Raw genomic sequence first — 13,513 nt, 5'->3', positions numbered from 1 at the left:
GGGATTGTTCCTTTTCTTTCCCTTTTCTGCAGAACTGGTTATTAACACTACCACCCTCCTGGATATGAGTGAGAATACTCTTTGAAATAGAACTGGAACAAAGTGAGAAATAAATATTTTGTCAAGGAAAATTTCGAATATACTTACAAATTAGAAAATACTTTATTATCTATTCATAAACCCATGTTCTGGCTTCAATAATTATCAATACTTTATTAATCTTGCTTAATCTCTTGCACCTGTTTTCTTTAAAATATTTATAATAATTCAAGCTCCAGTTATCACCTAGTTTTTATTTGAAAATGCTTCAATGTGTGTCTGCTATGCTTTAGCACTAAAAAAGGTATAGCCGCTTTTATCATATCAAATAATCCTAACTGTGACGTCACAATATTCTTTAAAGGTTTAAATTTTTTTAAATGTTTAAATTCTTGATTGCTTCAGAAGTGATTTTTTTTAAGAACTGGCTTGTTTGAATCAGGAGCCAAACATGAGAGCTCGTCTATTTTAATAACTGAAGGGGACTGGAAAGTTATGAGCTCTGCTGAGATGTCATTAAAGAGCAGGACAGGCGATTTGACAGAACATAGTTCAAAGCAAGGATTAGAGAAAAATAAAACTGTTTCATGTTTATGCCCCACAGAGATCAGACTCTTCAATAAACTGGTTATACAATGATGGGCAAAATATGTTCTGTGCTTGGGGGGGAAAGCGCATACCTAGGGTGATAATGGCATTTAACCTTTAGGAGGTTGTGGACCGCTTTCATGTTTTGTAGACTCATCCCCCCCCACCCCCCATTATCTATACCAACACACAGAATTTTGTAATTTTGCAGTTTAAGTTTTTCAAATGTGCAAGAGTCATTTTGAGGTCAATAAAAATAGAATTACATCCTGGACTTAGAGGGAAGAAATATGGTGTATAAATGAATGATTGAATTCAAAGTGCTAAGTTATAATCAAACACTTAGTTAGCAGAGCACAGGCCAAGAGGGTGGCCTCCTTTTCTGTGGAGAATGGCGTTGAAAGTAGTTTGACATTTTGGCTAAAAGTTAACCAATCAGAGATGTTGGCTGGGCTTGCCTTGTCAACAGTGAGTGTGATGGGAGCTGGTGCTAAAAGGACATCTTGGTTAAGAGGTCAAGAGCCAAAGGGCCTCTTGTGAAGGAGTTAAGTTAAAATTGTTTCAGCTGTTGCAGGATTTCAAAGCAGTTAGCGACACTGTCAGATTTTCAAATGAGAAAGTTCAATGGAGCAACAGTGTATGGGCTGAGGGTTACTGATGAGGAGGCCGGACACAGTGAACCCTGTTTGGCAGCTGGTATAATGATGAAGTTAATACTGATAGGGTTTAGACTACAACTTCATATCCATGAATTTGCTAGACTGATTGGCCAACAAGCCCCAGGAAGGTTCATGTCTCAGCCTTTTTTATTTTTTTTAATTTGTTTGTATTTTATGTACATTGGTATTTTGCCTGCATGGATGTCTGTGCGAGGGTGTCAGATCCTCTGGAACAGGAGTTACAGACAGTTGTGAGCTACCATGTAGATGCTGGAAATAGAACCTGGGTCCTCTAGAAGAGCAGTCAGCGCTCTTAAACATTGAGCCATCTCTCCAGCCACATGTCTCATCCTTTTTGGTGCTAGAATTACAGATACATATCACTGTGCCTGCAGGTGTATATGGGTGCTAGGCATCCAGCTCTGGTCCTTGTATCTGCGTGGCAAGCGCTTTGCAGACTGAGCTCTTCTCCAGCCCCATGACCAAAATTTTATCATTGAAGACTTAACCCAAGATTTTATATTTGAAAAAATTTGTGTAATGAATCTGATCTCATCTCATCTGTTGATGCCTCTAAACACAAATTTTGTTTTACCCATCCTTTGCTTAGATATTTTAATAGCTTCCCATTTCCTTAAGACAAAACCCTCAAGTTTGCCTTTTCCTGTTCCAAATTGTTGTTACTACTCAATGTAGATATTGATTATTTCAGAGGCTGTTTCATAACCCTTCAGGGCCATGTCTCAGTGATGTGGAAAATAACATAATTAGGCATTATTCACCTGCATTTCCCTCTGCTAAGAAGCTTACTGCCAACCCAGTGGCATCCCTTACTGATTCAGAAGTCAACGGTAATGTGGAATGGGACTGAAGGCCTACTGTATACTAGGGAATTTAACACAGATGGAGCTCCAGTGAGGAGAAAACTAAGTAAGAGTTTAAAATTGCTCTACCATAATTGTATATTTTATCTTCAAGGGTCAAAGTGCTAAATAAACCTTGTTCTTAGTTCTGGAATAATCATGCTTCTAGCTATTTTTCTTAGCTTGATTAGAGAGTTCTCTGTGACAGCAAAATGACCATTTTTCTGTGAAGCAGTTTCTGCCTGATGCTCATTTCCCAAAAGGCTCTCTCTTTAACCTATCTTCAATTTGGTTTCCCATTCGAGAATGACATATAGGACTCCAAATTAAGATTCTAAAATGAAGGTGAGAAAGACAGCATGGGAGCTGAGTGAGAGAAAAACAATGTATAATTTTACCTTAGAAAGGCAAGGTGTGAAGTCAGCAGAACAGGTCATTGAGTCATGTTAAATCTGTACTATGCTGTTAGGACACATCTTACAAAATGTGTTAATCTAACGCTAGGAACATCATGAAAGCCTGCCAGTCCAAAGTGATGCACCATCTTCAAGGGACTAGAGCTTTGCATTTCTTAGAAGCATTGATCAATGTAAGTGCAGGTCGATAAAGGTTTTGTGTTTGCATTTATATGCTAATCAATCTCATTTTATTAAAAATTTAAAGCTAGAGTGAGAATGGAAAAGGTTTGAGTCTGTGCTTATGACAAAGAAGTCAAGTTAAGGTCCATTCTGAAATGAACGGAAAGTTTAGGATAGTTGGAATGTTAGGTACCCAGTGAGACAACAGATACCAAAGGTGCCAATGATAACCTTGGTTTGGAATGCAACCAGTGTTTACTGACAGTTACCTACTCTGTCTTTTCAAACATCTGGGCAGATCAGCATGTGTTTAAGCTTTTCATTGATCATCCCAAAAGTAGTTACAGAAAAAGTGATTCTAGTGACATATACATAATATAAAATCTACAGTTTACATAATATTAAGAATACAGATGTGCCATTCAGAGCCTTCCTATTGCTCCTTCCCTCCAGCCCCAGGGACACATCATTCTGCTTTTCACCTGTATGCATTTGACTAGATATATCAAATAAGGCAGAATCATACAATAGTCATCTTTTCTGTGACTAGCTTGTTTTCCTTAACACCGTTTCTCTAAGTTTTATCTATCTTGTAGTATTCATCAAAATCATTTGCAAGGTTGAATAATAGACTATTGTATGTATATGCCATGTTTTATTTACCCATTTGGGTTGCTTCCACCTTTAGCTATTGTGCACAATGCTGAAATGAACATGGGTGTTGTAACACCTGCTCCCGCCCCTACTTTCCAATTCTTTTGAATATATAAATGGAAACGGGATTGCAGGATTATGTAACTCTGTGTTCAGTTTTTGGAGGAGCCGCCATGCTGCTTTCCATAGCATCTGTTCCTCTTTACATTCCCATAGGCAACATGAGAGTGTTCCAAAAAGGATTTTTCAAAGTCTGAAAGTTTAAAGAAAAACAGCACAAAATGTTGAGAAGGAAAGATGAGCTACAAAAAGCAGAGTGAAAGTGCCTCCTCCCTTTTTAATTTACTGTGAAAAAGAACTTCCCAAGTAGTGGGCCTTGTTGCCGACCTAAGTTCTGGAGCTATGAACGAACGCTGGGTCTGGGGAATTAGGAGGTTCCTGTAGACTCCTATTTATCCCAGCGTGCTTTGAAAAGTGATTATTATGAAACCATGCCCTAAAATACAGAGATAAAGTAGGCATTTAAATCAGGAGATCTAAAGAAATACAATTCTCATTCAACAAAGCCTGCTATTTTTTTTTCTCAGTTTTTTTGCTTGTTTGTCTGAAACCCTGGCTGGCCTGGAGCTCACTATACAGACCAGGCTGCTTCTAATTCGCAGATACCTGCTGGTATTAAAGGCCTACAGCACCACACTGGCCCCAAAGTGTGTACTAAACACTAAACACATGGGTAGTAGGTTAGAGTACAAGGACGTCTGGGGTGTTCTGTGGAGTAAACAGCAAAAAAATACTAAAATGTTCTTTCAGGGGGACTCTTCTGTGTATGTGTGTGTAGCACTGAGGACCATATTCATGGTCCCTGAGTGTGAGGCAAGATTTTTACCATTAGGCTGCCACTCAGTCTGGGCTCTGTTTTTTGGTGTGAAGGAACCATAAGTAAACAGAATACAAAGTGAAGGGGAATCTGCTGGGGAGGGTCAAGCAGATGGTGTTTTATGTATGCCCCAGCCACCAGTCTCACCAATTTGGGTTTGGGGATTTGAAGATAGAGCTCCTGTCTGAACTCATCTGACTGTTCCTGCCATGGAGGCCAAAGAAAGTGTCTGTATCTCCTCAGGTGGGGTGTATGTACTCTGGGTAATTTGGGCAAGCTGGCAGACAAATGCACTCTCTGGACTACATGGGGCTACTTGTTAAAAATGAATAGTTGTGTTTAATGGACTAGGTATCAGGATTTAAAATTATCATTTGAACTGTTTTTATAATTGAATTGCAATTATAAAAACAAAACAAAACAAAACAAAACGGTGAAGACTGCATGCCACCCTCAGGACTTCTTTTTTCCATCTCAGAGCTTGGGTTTGCCTCCCACTCTGGTTTTCTATTGTCTTAGAAACAACTCTGGGGTTATTTCTAATGAGAATCCCTACCACACAGCGTTTCGGTGTCCACTCACCTACTCACCTTTCTAATGTGGCTCTAACTATCATAGAGGATGATGCGGCAGCCAGAAATGGTGCTAAGATGAAGAAGTAGGTGAGCACAGAGAGAGCTAGAAAACAGTGAAAAGCATTTGCATTAAAAAGCAGAGATATAATAATTTGGAGCCACTGTTCTGGGACAGTAGGCATTAAATCTTCATTGTTGGGGTTTCTGACAGCTATTGGCATGGGGGCAGGGCTCTCTTGGTTGTTGCACTGTAACATTTTCCAAAGTAACCTTTTAGATCCTTTTCCTAAAGTATTTTCCGCCTTCCCCGGAGTAATCAATACATGGATGGATCTGAAGGTTGCAGCTGTCCGAGTTCATTGTGCTGTTGTATTTCATATTTAATGTTTCAAGTCTTACAAGTGCATTCAGGAAATACTGTTATGCTCTATCTGGATTCCTCTCTTATTAGCACAGTAATCTTTCTTTTCTTTCTAACCTGATTGTATATTTTACATACTATACCTATCTTTAACTTTTGACTGCTGAAGGATGGCAAAATGGCCCCCCCCTTTACCTTTTTAAAACATATATATATATTTTACATTTTTAAAAATGTTATGTACATTGATGTTCTGCTTGCATGTATGTCTGTGTGAGTGTACCAGATCTCCTAGAACTGGAATTACAGACAGTTGTGAACTGTCATGTGCGTGCTAGGAGTTGAACCTGGGTTCTTTGGAAGAGCAACCAGTGCTTTTACGTTGGGCCATCTCTTCAGCCCCTGCTTTTCCGTTTTTAAGCAGAAGTAAGGTTATCTCTAGCAAGTCAAGAAAGTATATCTCAGATGAATTCAGGGATTATGGGTAATAATGGACTTTGGTGATAAACATTTGAATGTGAGGTACTGTAAAAGCACACACACTCTGATGGAGGAAGACAAGAGGTTTCTTTTTGACTCACAGCAACAATGTTTTAATCTAACTAAAATTCTGGCAAGCACTGGAAATCCCCAAAGCAAAGCGCCAGCAGTCTTTTCAGGATCCTAGAGATGTGAGATTCAGTGGGGTTCGTTGCTACGAAGGCGATTCCACCTTCCATTCTTCACACTCATCTGACACCGCAGCGACAGGGAGTTGATGTAAGCAGAGCAGGGATCTAACAATGTCAACTGTGCTGACATCATCCTAGCTGTGCGGGGCTGATGGGAATTTAGAACATCAAACACCCTATGGAGGACAGCGATCAGGGGTGACTCATTTCCCTGGAGAAGCCAGGGAGGAAGGGAGAGGGCAGGATTATTTCACACTGGCACAGGCTGCCTTTCAAACTGAGCTATATTCGACTAGCTCATCTGAAAGCAGGAAAGCGTTCTTCTGTCTGTCTCATTTCCCACCGGAAGCACTTTATATGCCAGTCTACCTAGCCTGCTATGCAACAGACTACTTCGACATTGTAATGCATGGAAATACACACTCTTCTTAGGATCATGAGTTTTTGTATTACGTAGATCTGCTATGAGAACAATTCACAGGATTTTGCTATTCTCTCTCTCTCTCTCTCTCTCTCTCTCTCTCTCTCTCTCTCTTCTCTCCCAGTGTAATCTAGAGAGCTGTGCAGACACCACTGAAAATAAAAAAGAGGCTGCACGAAAGCGCAAAGGGTAGAGCCGCGGACACTGCTCTGCTGTTGCTTAAATGCAAAGAGCATCACAGGTTTCTAACAGATCTTGCTGCTTAGATGGGAGGGAGGAGAGCAGGCGCAGTCAATGCTCAGTGATTTCTTCTTAGATTAATAATATAAAGAGCCTATACATTTATGTGTGTGTGCCAATATACAGGCTTCTCCCCCCTTTAGGGAGCTGATTATTACTCAGTTAATTTGAAGAGAGAACAGACACCGAGTCCAACAATATATTTTGATGTTAAAAGGTACAGTTTCCAAAAATCTCCTGTTCACAGAGAACATTTCATTAGAGTGATTGAAGGTGGGGCAGCTGAGTCGTTAAAGACTGCACATCAAAGCAGTCACAATGCCTTCCAATACTTTTAGTGTGTAGTAGCAATTCAGGAGGCAGAGTGAACTGAATTATGACTGTGTCTCTTCAGAATGATCCCAGTGTGTCTTGACATTCTGTGGAATATTAGCTTATCTATTTCTTGTGTCAGTCACAACACAGGCAACCCAAGAACAATGCTTCTTGTTACCCTGTGTTGGTGCTTAAAATGCCATTTACTCTTCCATTTACTGTGCCTGTTTAGCAAAATGGCATATGCAGGACAGATTGTGAAACATATTGGAATCAATGTGTATTGGTTGTGATTGGTATTGGTTGAATAGCACTGAAACAGAATGAGCGATGCATTTTAGATCAATAGGATATTGCTTGCAGAATGCTGATGCTTTTGAGGAAATAAGATGGGTGGCTTCTTTAGAATAATATGCAGAATACCATGTAATGAATTCTAGGTTGTTATGAGATACTAAGTCAGTTGGTAAGGGAGATAAAATAAAGCTAGCATATTTTTAGAAGGAATTTTCAGTTTAGGAAGCAGATGTTGAGATGTGTAGAAAAAAATTACTTCATTTCTCATGCTTTAAACCTACTTGGTAAAGAATTTCTTTCTGTATGTCTCTGATCACTATTTCAAATATGATGAGACTGAGATTTGTACAATGGTTAGCAGTGGTGTTTCCTGATAGTCATGACAATGAAGAGCTATTCACTCTTCTTTGGCTATTTTTCAAGTGGCTCTTAGAATCTTCGAGACTATTCCAGAAGAGTATTTCCATGTGTTAGAAGAGGTGTCATCATAATAATCTTTGGATCACAATTTCCGTAAAAATCTCCTCATTCTTTCTTCTTCCCTTGTAGAGAGACTACTTAATATTTTTTGTTTGTTTAGTTTGGTCCTTTTGGAGAACGATTTATTTAACATGATACAGTGGTGTAGGATTTTTAGGAAGGACATAAAAAAAATAAAAGACTCTACCGAGCAGGGTATCAAAGCAGATGCTGAGACTCTTAGCCAAACTTTGGGCAGAATGCAGGGAATCTTATGAAAGAAGGGTTGATGAAAGACCTGGAGAGGACAGGTTGTTCTCCTTGTTATTCCACAAGGAGAACAACAGAATGAAAAAGTCTGGGCCCAGAGGTCTTTTCTGAGACTGATACTCCAACCAAGGACCATGCATGGAGATAACCTAGAACCCCTGCACAGACATAGACCATAGCAACTGTGTGCCCAAGTGGGTTGCCTAGTAAGAAAAACAGGGCTGTCTCTGACATGAACTCATTGGCTGGCTCTTTGATCACCTCCCCCTGAGGGAGGACCAACCTTACCAGGCCACGAAGGAAGACAATGTAGGCAGTCCTGATGAGACCTGTTAGACTAGGGTCAGATGGAAGGAGAGGAGGACCTCCCCTAGCAGTGGACTGGGGGAGGGGTATAGGAAGAGAAGGAGGGAGGATGTGATTGGGAGGGGATGAGGGAGGGGGCTACAGCTGGGATACAAAGTGAATAAATTGTAATAAATAAAAATAAATAAATTATATAAAAAAGACTAAATGTGAACGTTCTTTTTTAGATAGAATACTATAGCTGATTGTATATGGCACTTTGACTACCAATGTGGACTAAGGCAAAGCCTCTAACGTATCTGACAGAACATAACATCGCTTAACAGATGGACAGAGCAATGCTGAAGCAGGCCTCCCTTTGAAAGTCAATGTTAAAATTTAATCTGGTGAGAATTATGAAAACTTACATAGATGTTATTAACCTCAGAAAGACCAAGATTCATGGCCATGGATATAAGGCATGAGTTGCAGAGCTGGTGGCATAATCTATTACATGGGAAAGAAGTCAGCAGTGACAGTCATAGAACTTGCATGACATTAAGATTCTCCAGGATCAAGTTGTATGTGAGTCACTGGTCCTTAAAAGGTAAAGAAAGATTTGAAGATGCCTTAAGGAAAATAACAACTTGGAAGTGACTGGGCAAGATAATTTCTCAGAAAATGTTCTTTCTAGAATTTTGTTTAAAGAATATTTGATTAGGGGTCATGCTTCCAATCCTTGTGAAGGGAGACATAGTCATTTCTCCCTTTAGATGAGCTTATCTATGAAAGAAAACTGCCGGGAAGTTTTGTTGCCTTAGGATACTGAGTTAGATCAGATGTAAAGGAAGAATCAAACTCTTGAGAACTTTCTTGAGTTTGAAATGCCGAATGAGGAACAAAGCCCTTATATGCTGTGTTGTTTGTGTTTTGATTGACCATAGAGGATTTAAAGCTATTATTAGCTTCTACTTAGGTACTTTATAACAAAATTATATAATCAAGGTTATTATTAGGTATTTGTTTTTCTTAGTGAATCCTACTGTCTATAAGATTTGAATAGTCCCAAAAGAAATGTCAAGAAGAGAGCCTAAAATCCAGTGGACTGAATAAAGTGTCCACTGCCCCCACCCCCAACACAGTGCACAGTGGTTGTGTAGTTCTGTCAATCTCCACATCATGATTTCATCTTGGTCCAAAAGAGAGCAATTTCAGTTTCTCTGTCTCCTAGGCAACCAGTGCACTGGGGAAGAGGAGAAGGAGTTAGGGCATTGTGTGGCCGCTTGTTTCACAGATAAGATGTGAAAGAAACACATCATTTCCTCTCACATCCCACTAATTAGGCAGTGATATGGGTGCTTTTAACTGCAGTGGGGGTTGGATGGTCTTCAGAAAACTGTTTACATAGGTGAAACTATTGATTGCTTTGAAAGAAAAGAAAAGACAATGAGATGTCATCCACAAAACCCTTTGCCAAGCTCTGGGAGATCTGTGGGTTTGGAGGCGTCTCAAGGAGAGCAGAGAACTCTACTACAGTGCAAGGGACCTTTAAAGCCTCAATGAATCACTCTAACTTGAGGAGGAGAGTAAGATATGTGCCTGTATCATTTCTGGGGGAGATGCACCTACGCAAAAAAACTGATGTGGCAGCAGGCAGAATTTTATCCTCTGGAGATCCTGAAGAGAATACTATAAAATGCTACACCGAAACTCCTTTAGAAGTCTTAGCAGGGCTATGCATGTGCTCAGGAGGCGTTAAGGAGGCCAGGGATTTAGTAACAGAAATTGCCAGTAGAGAGGACTGCAAGGTGGCTCAGGGGTAAAAAACAAACCGGATGATCAGAATCCCGCCCACGGAATTCATCTAAAGGTGGAAAGAATCAACTCTATGAAGTGATCATTTGATCTTCATATGCATGCTTCACATATATGTTATGGCATATGCATGGCCAACAAGCCCCGCCCACACTAGTGATGATGATGATGATAAACAAATTGCCACAAACTTGGAAATTGAGCAATGAGGAAAGAGGAAACTTTTAGAATGTGAAAGTGTTTTTGCTCATCTGCAAAATCATGAAATGTAGAAGACAAAAAAGCCTGGGAGCCATTGATCTGTCCCCTCCAAACTCTGAAGGTAAGAGTGCTGTGAGTTCAACTCAGAAGTCTTCAGGAAAGCAAGAAACTGGAAGAAGCAAGGGTCAGGAAAATGTAAACATTTTTTCATCCAAGAAAGTTTAGAGGCCACACTGAGCTGCCCTAAAGAGAGAAAAGTTGGTGTTAGAGTTAATAGAAAATCCATTTTGTATAGTGGATAATGGCTTCTCACCTGAAGACTCTCCCGTAGAGATTTGTCAACAGTGTACCTCCAAGTATTGGTCATCTGATTTAAAAAAAAAAATCTTATTTTAAGAAGCAATCTGATTTTTGAAAACATGTGGAGATGATGGCACCAGAGGTCAGCAACTGTATGCTGCACAAAGCTGTTTGGTTGGGGCTGTCATTGTTTGTTTGTTTGTTTGTTTGTTTTTGCGTCTCACCGTTGCCTAGGAAGCCATCTCACAATTTGTATTAGGAGATGTGGAATTTGTCGCAGTGATTTTCATTCAAAACCTACCGTGATGCATGCAACATTGTAGGCTTGCCTCACCCCTAGCAGGTTGACAGCAACAGACCTGAGGCAGCACGGTCTTGATTTCACAAGGTCCTGGGCAATCGTCCTCAGCTAGCAGAGGCTGCTGGACCTGTGAATGTGTGCGGAGTGAGTTATGACATTAATACTGAAGTAGATCTTTTGAGCCCTTGTTGCTCCTAATCTCAGGCCGGAAATAATTTTTAAGATCTAGGACCTTAGCTAAAACTTCGTCCTTGCGATATATATTTGCAGTAAAAATTCAGAGAAGCTCAGAGACCTCCTCTAGGTAGGACTATTTAATATTTAATATGCACTCACCATCATCATTGCTAAAACAATAGTAGGTTTAACCCACAGCTCTTAGGAATTGTGTATTTGCCCATACATTGCCAGTTTAGCCTGAATATTTTTTTTCAATAGATTGAAAAATGCTATTCAAACAATAGCTGTTGTTTGAAAAAAAAAAAAAAACCCTCCAAAGTCTTTTACTTAAAATAACAACAACAGCAGCGGCAGAGCAGCAGCAACATACTGAATGATATAGAATTATAGCGGTTGAATGGCCACCTGCTTTACATTCATCTCTCAGTTAAAACCTGGAATTGTATTTAACAGCCTTAGTCTCACACACCATTAGACTAAGAGAGAATGAGGTAGCTCAAGACTTTACCTCAGTGTCTAAATAAGGTGGGTTAAGGTATAGATATTCATAACTCTTTAAATTCTTGGAGGTCATAATGTCCAAAAGAAACCAGAAGTCCACTCCTAATTTCTTTTAAAATGTTCATCCTCTGGAACAGTGGCCCACTGTGCCCTCTTCTTGGTCAGCCTCTCTGCTATGTGAGGGTACAGAGAAAAGCCATTAGAGGACCTCCAAGTATTGGTAATCTGATTTATATTAAAAAAAAATCTGACTGTATTTGTTCAACTGCTTTTGAAGCATTCAAGGAGTGAATCACTTCACAAGAGAATGCTGGGAGGGAAAATATTTGGGACCTTGTGATCCAAACACAGTGTCTGGTGGTTTGAATGAAAATAGCTTCCATAGATTCATATATTTGAATGTAGGTTTGACAGTTTTGTGGAACTATTATGATCAGTAGGTGTGGCCTTGTTGGAAGAGACATGACAACTGGGCATAAGCTTTGAGGTTTCAAGAGCTCAGGACATTTACAGCCCCTCTCTGTCTCTGTCTCTCTGACTAGTGGTTGTCTCAATAGCTACCGTTCCACTGAGGTGCCTACCGCCATGCCCCACCTCCACCATGGTGATTATAGACTAAGCCTCTGAAACTGTAAGCAAACCCTAAATTAAATGTTTTCTTTTATAAGTTGCTGTGGTCTTGGTGTTTTGTCACGGCAACCGAAAGGTAACTAAGAAACGACATAATGTGAAATCAAACTCAGATTTTTTGCAATCAAGGCTGTTGCCATGACTAGACCAAGACTTTCCACTTCCTTTGAAGAAAGGCTGCCTGTGGTGAGTGCTGCATTTGTTTCAAATAGCTCATTATTTTTCGACAGGTCTCTTATTAATGCTGTTGTTTGATATTATTTTCCCACTATATTTTTCTACATTTTGTTATTTTACAACATTAATTTCATATCTCCTGAATCACAACCCCTTTGTGCCCAAGGGTACAGTTTTCCATTTGGCTTCCATCTTGATAGAGCAATAAAGGCTCATCTTTGTACGAGGGACAATTTATTATTTATGTGAGTGGCAGAAACGTGTAGCATTTTGAAGTGTGTGGGAAATGCGAGCACTGAGTACCCAGCCCATCTGATTGATAGTTATATTAAAGGCTGCAGTCAGTTAAATAAGTCGCTTTGGATTGATCTGATAAGAGCCCCTTATTTTCCTTAGACTATTATTTTAGTAAATACTTGGTATTTATATTTTATTACTTGTCCTGCTATGGGTTTCAACTGCTTTTCAGTTGAAAAGGATCAAAATATTAATAGTGTTATAAATGTTAACTGTTTAATCTATGTTTTGAAAGATAATTTTCAATAATAGATTAGTTTTTGAAAATTGTGATAAATATTGATATTAAGGTCCTAGGTTATTGCATTGATCTTTCTCCAGTCACTCAGAAATCCCCTCCAGGCAATAGTATTTACCATAATTGGTTTTTTAGCATAATGGGGGATAAGATAGCTGCAGCCTAGTTACTGCTGCTGTTGGAAATGGCATGACCTCACAGACCAAGGCCAGGCTGGGATCTCCTCTGTAACAGAAGCTGGGACGTTTTTCCTAGTTGAAGAATTACATTTTTCTTCACTGCTGTCTTTTCTCTTGGACTCCAGTTCATCAATGGTTATTAGAGGTTACTTTCATAAAGAACGTAAAATTCTCCTCCCAGTACATACTGTAAAGATAAAGGCTAGTAGCCCCCGTCTTCATGCCATTAACTTGCTTTTAATGCTTTTCTTTTCATTTTAAAGAACATTTTAGATGTTTAAAAATGTGAGCAATATTCTAAACTAGTCATATTAATTCATGATGTCAGCCACAGTGACTCAGCTACATTTTCTACCTGCTTCTGACTCATTCCTAAATCCTAAATATACCGTCATTATAAAAATCAACATTCATGATCTTTTAAAACTCCTGAATTCTCAGTATCATAAAGTACTTTTAAATATCAAAATGGCTTAGCAACATTCCTTTTTCTAAAAACAAACTGTGTCATCGTAGGTATCTTTGACACAATATATATAATA

The sequence above is a fragment of the Psammomys obesus genome, unplaced genomic scaffold, assembly GCF_907164565.1.
Source record: "Psammomys obesus unplaced genomic scaffold, mPsaObe1.curated_primary_1811, whole genome shotgun sequence".
NCBI classification, from domain to species: domain Eukaryota; kingdom Metazoa; phylum Chordata; class Mammalia; order Rodentia; family Muridae; genus Psammomys; species Psammomys obesus.
The sequence above is the reverse complement of the archived record's forward strand: the minus strand, read 5'-3'. Positions refer to the sequence as shown.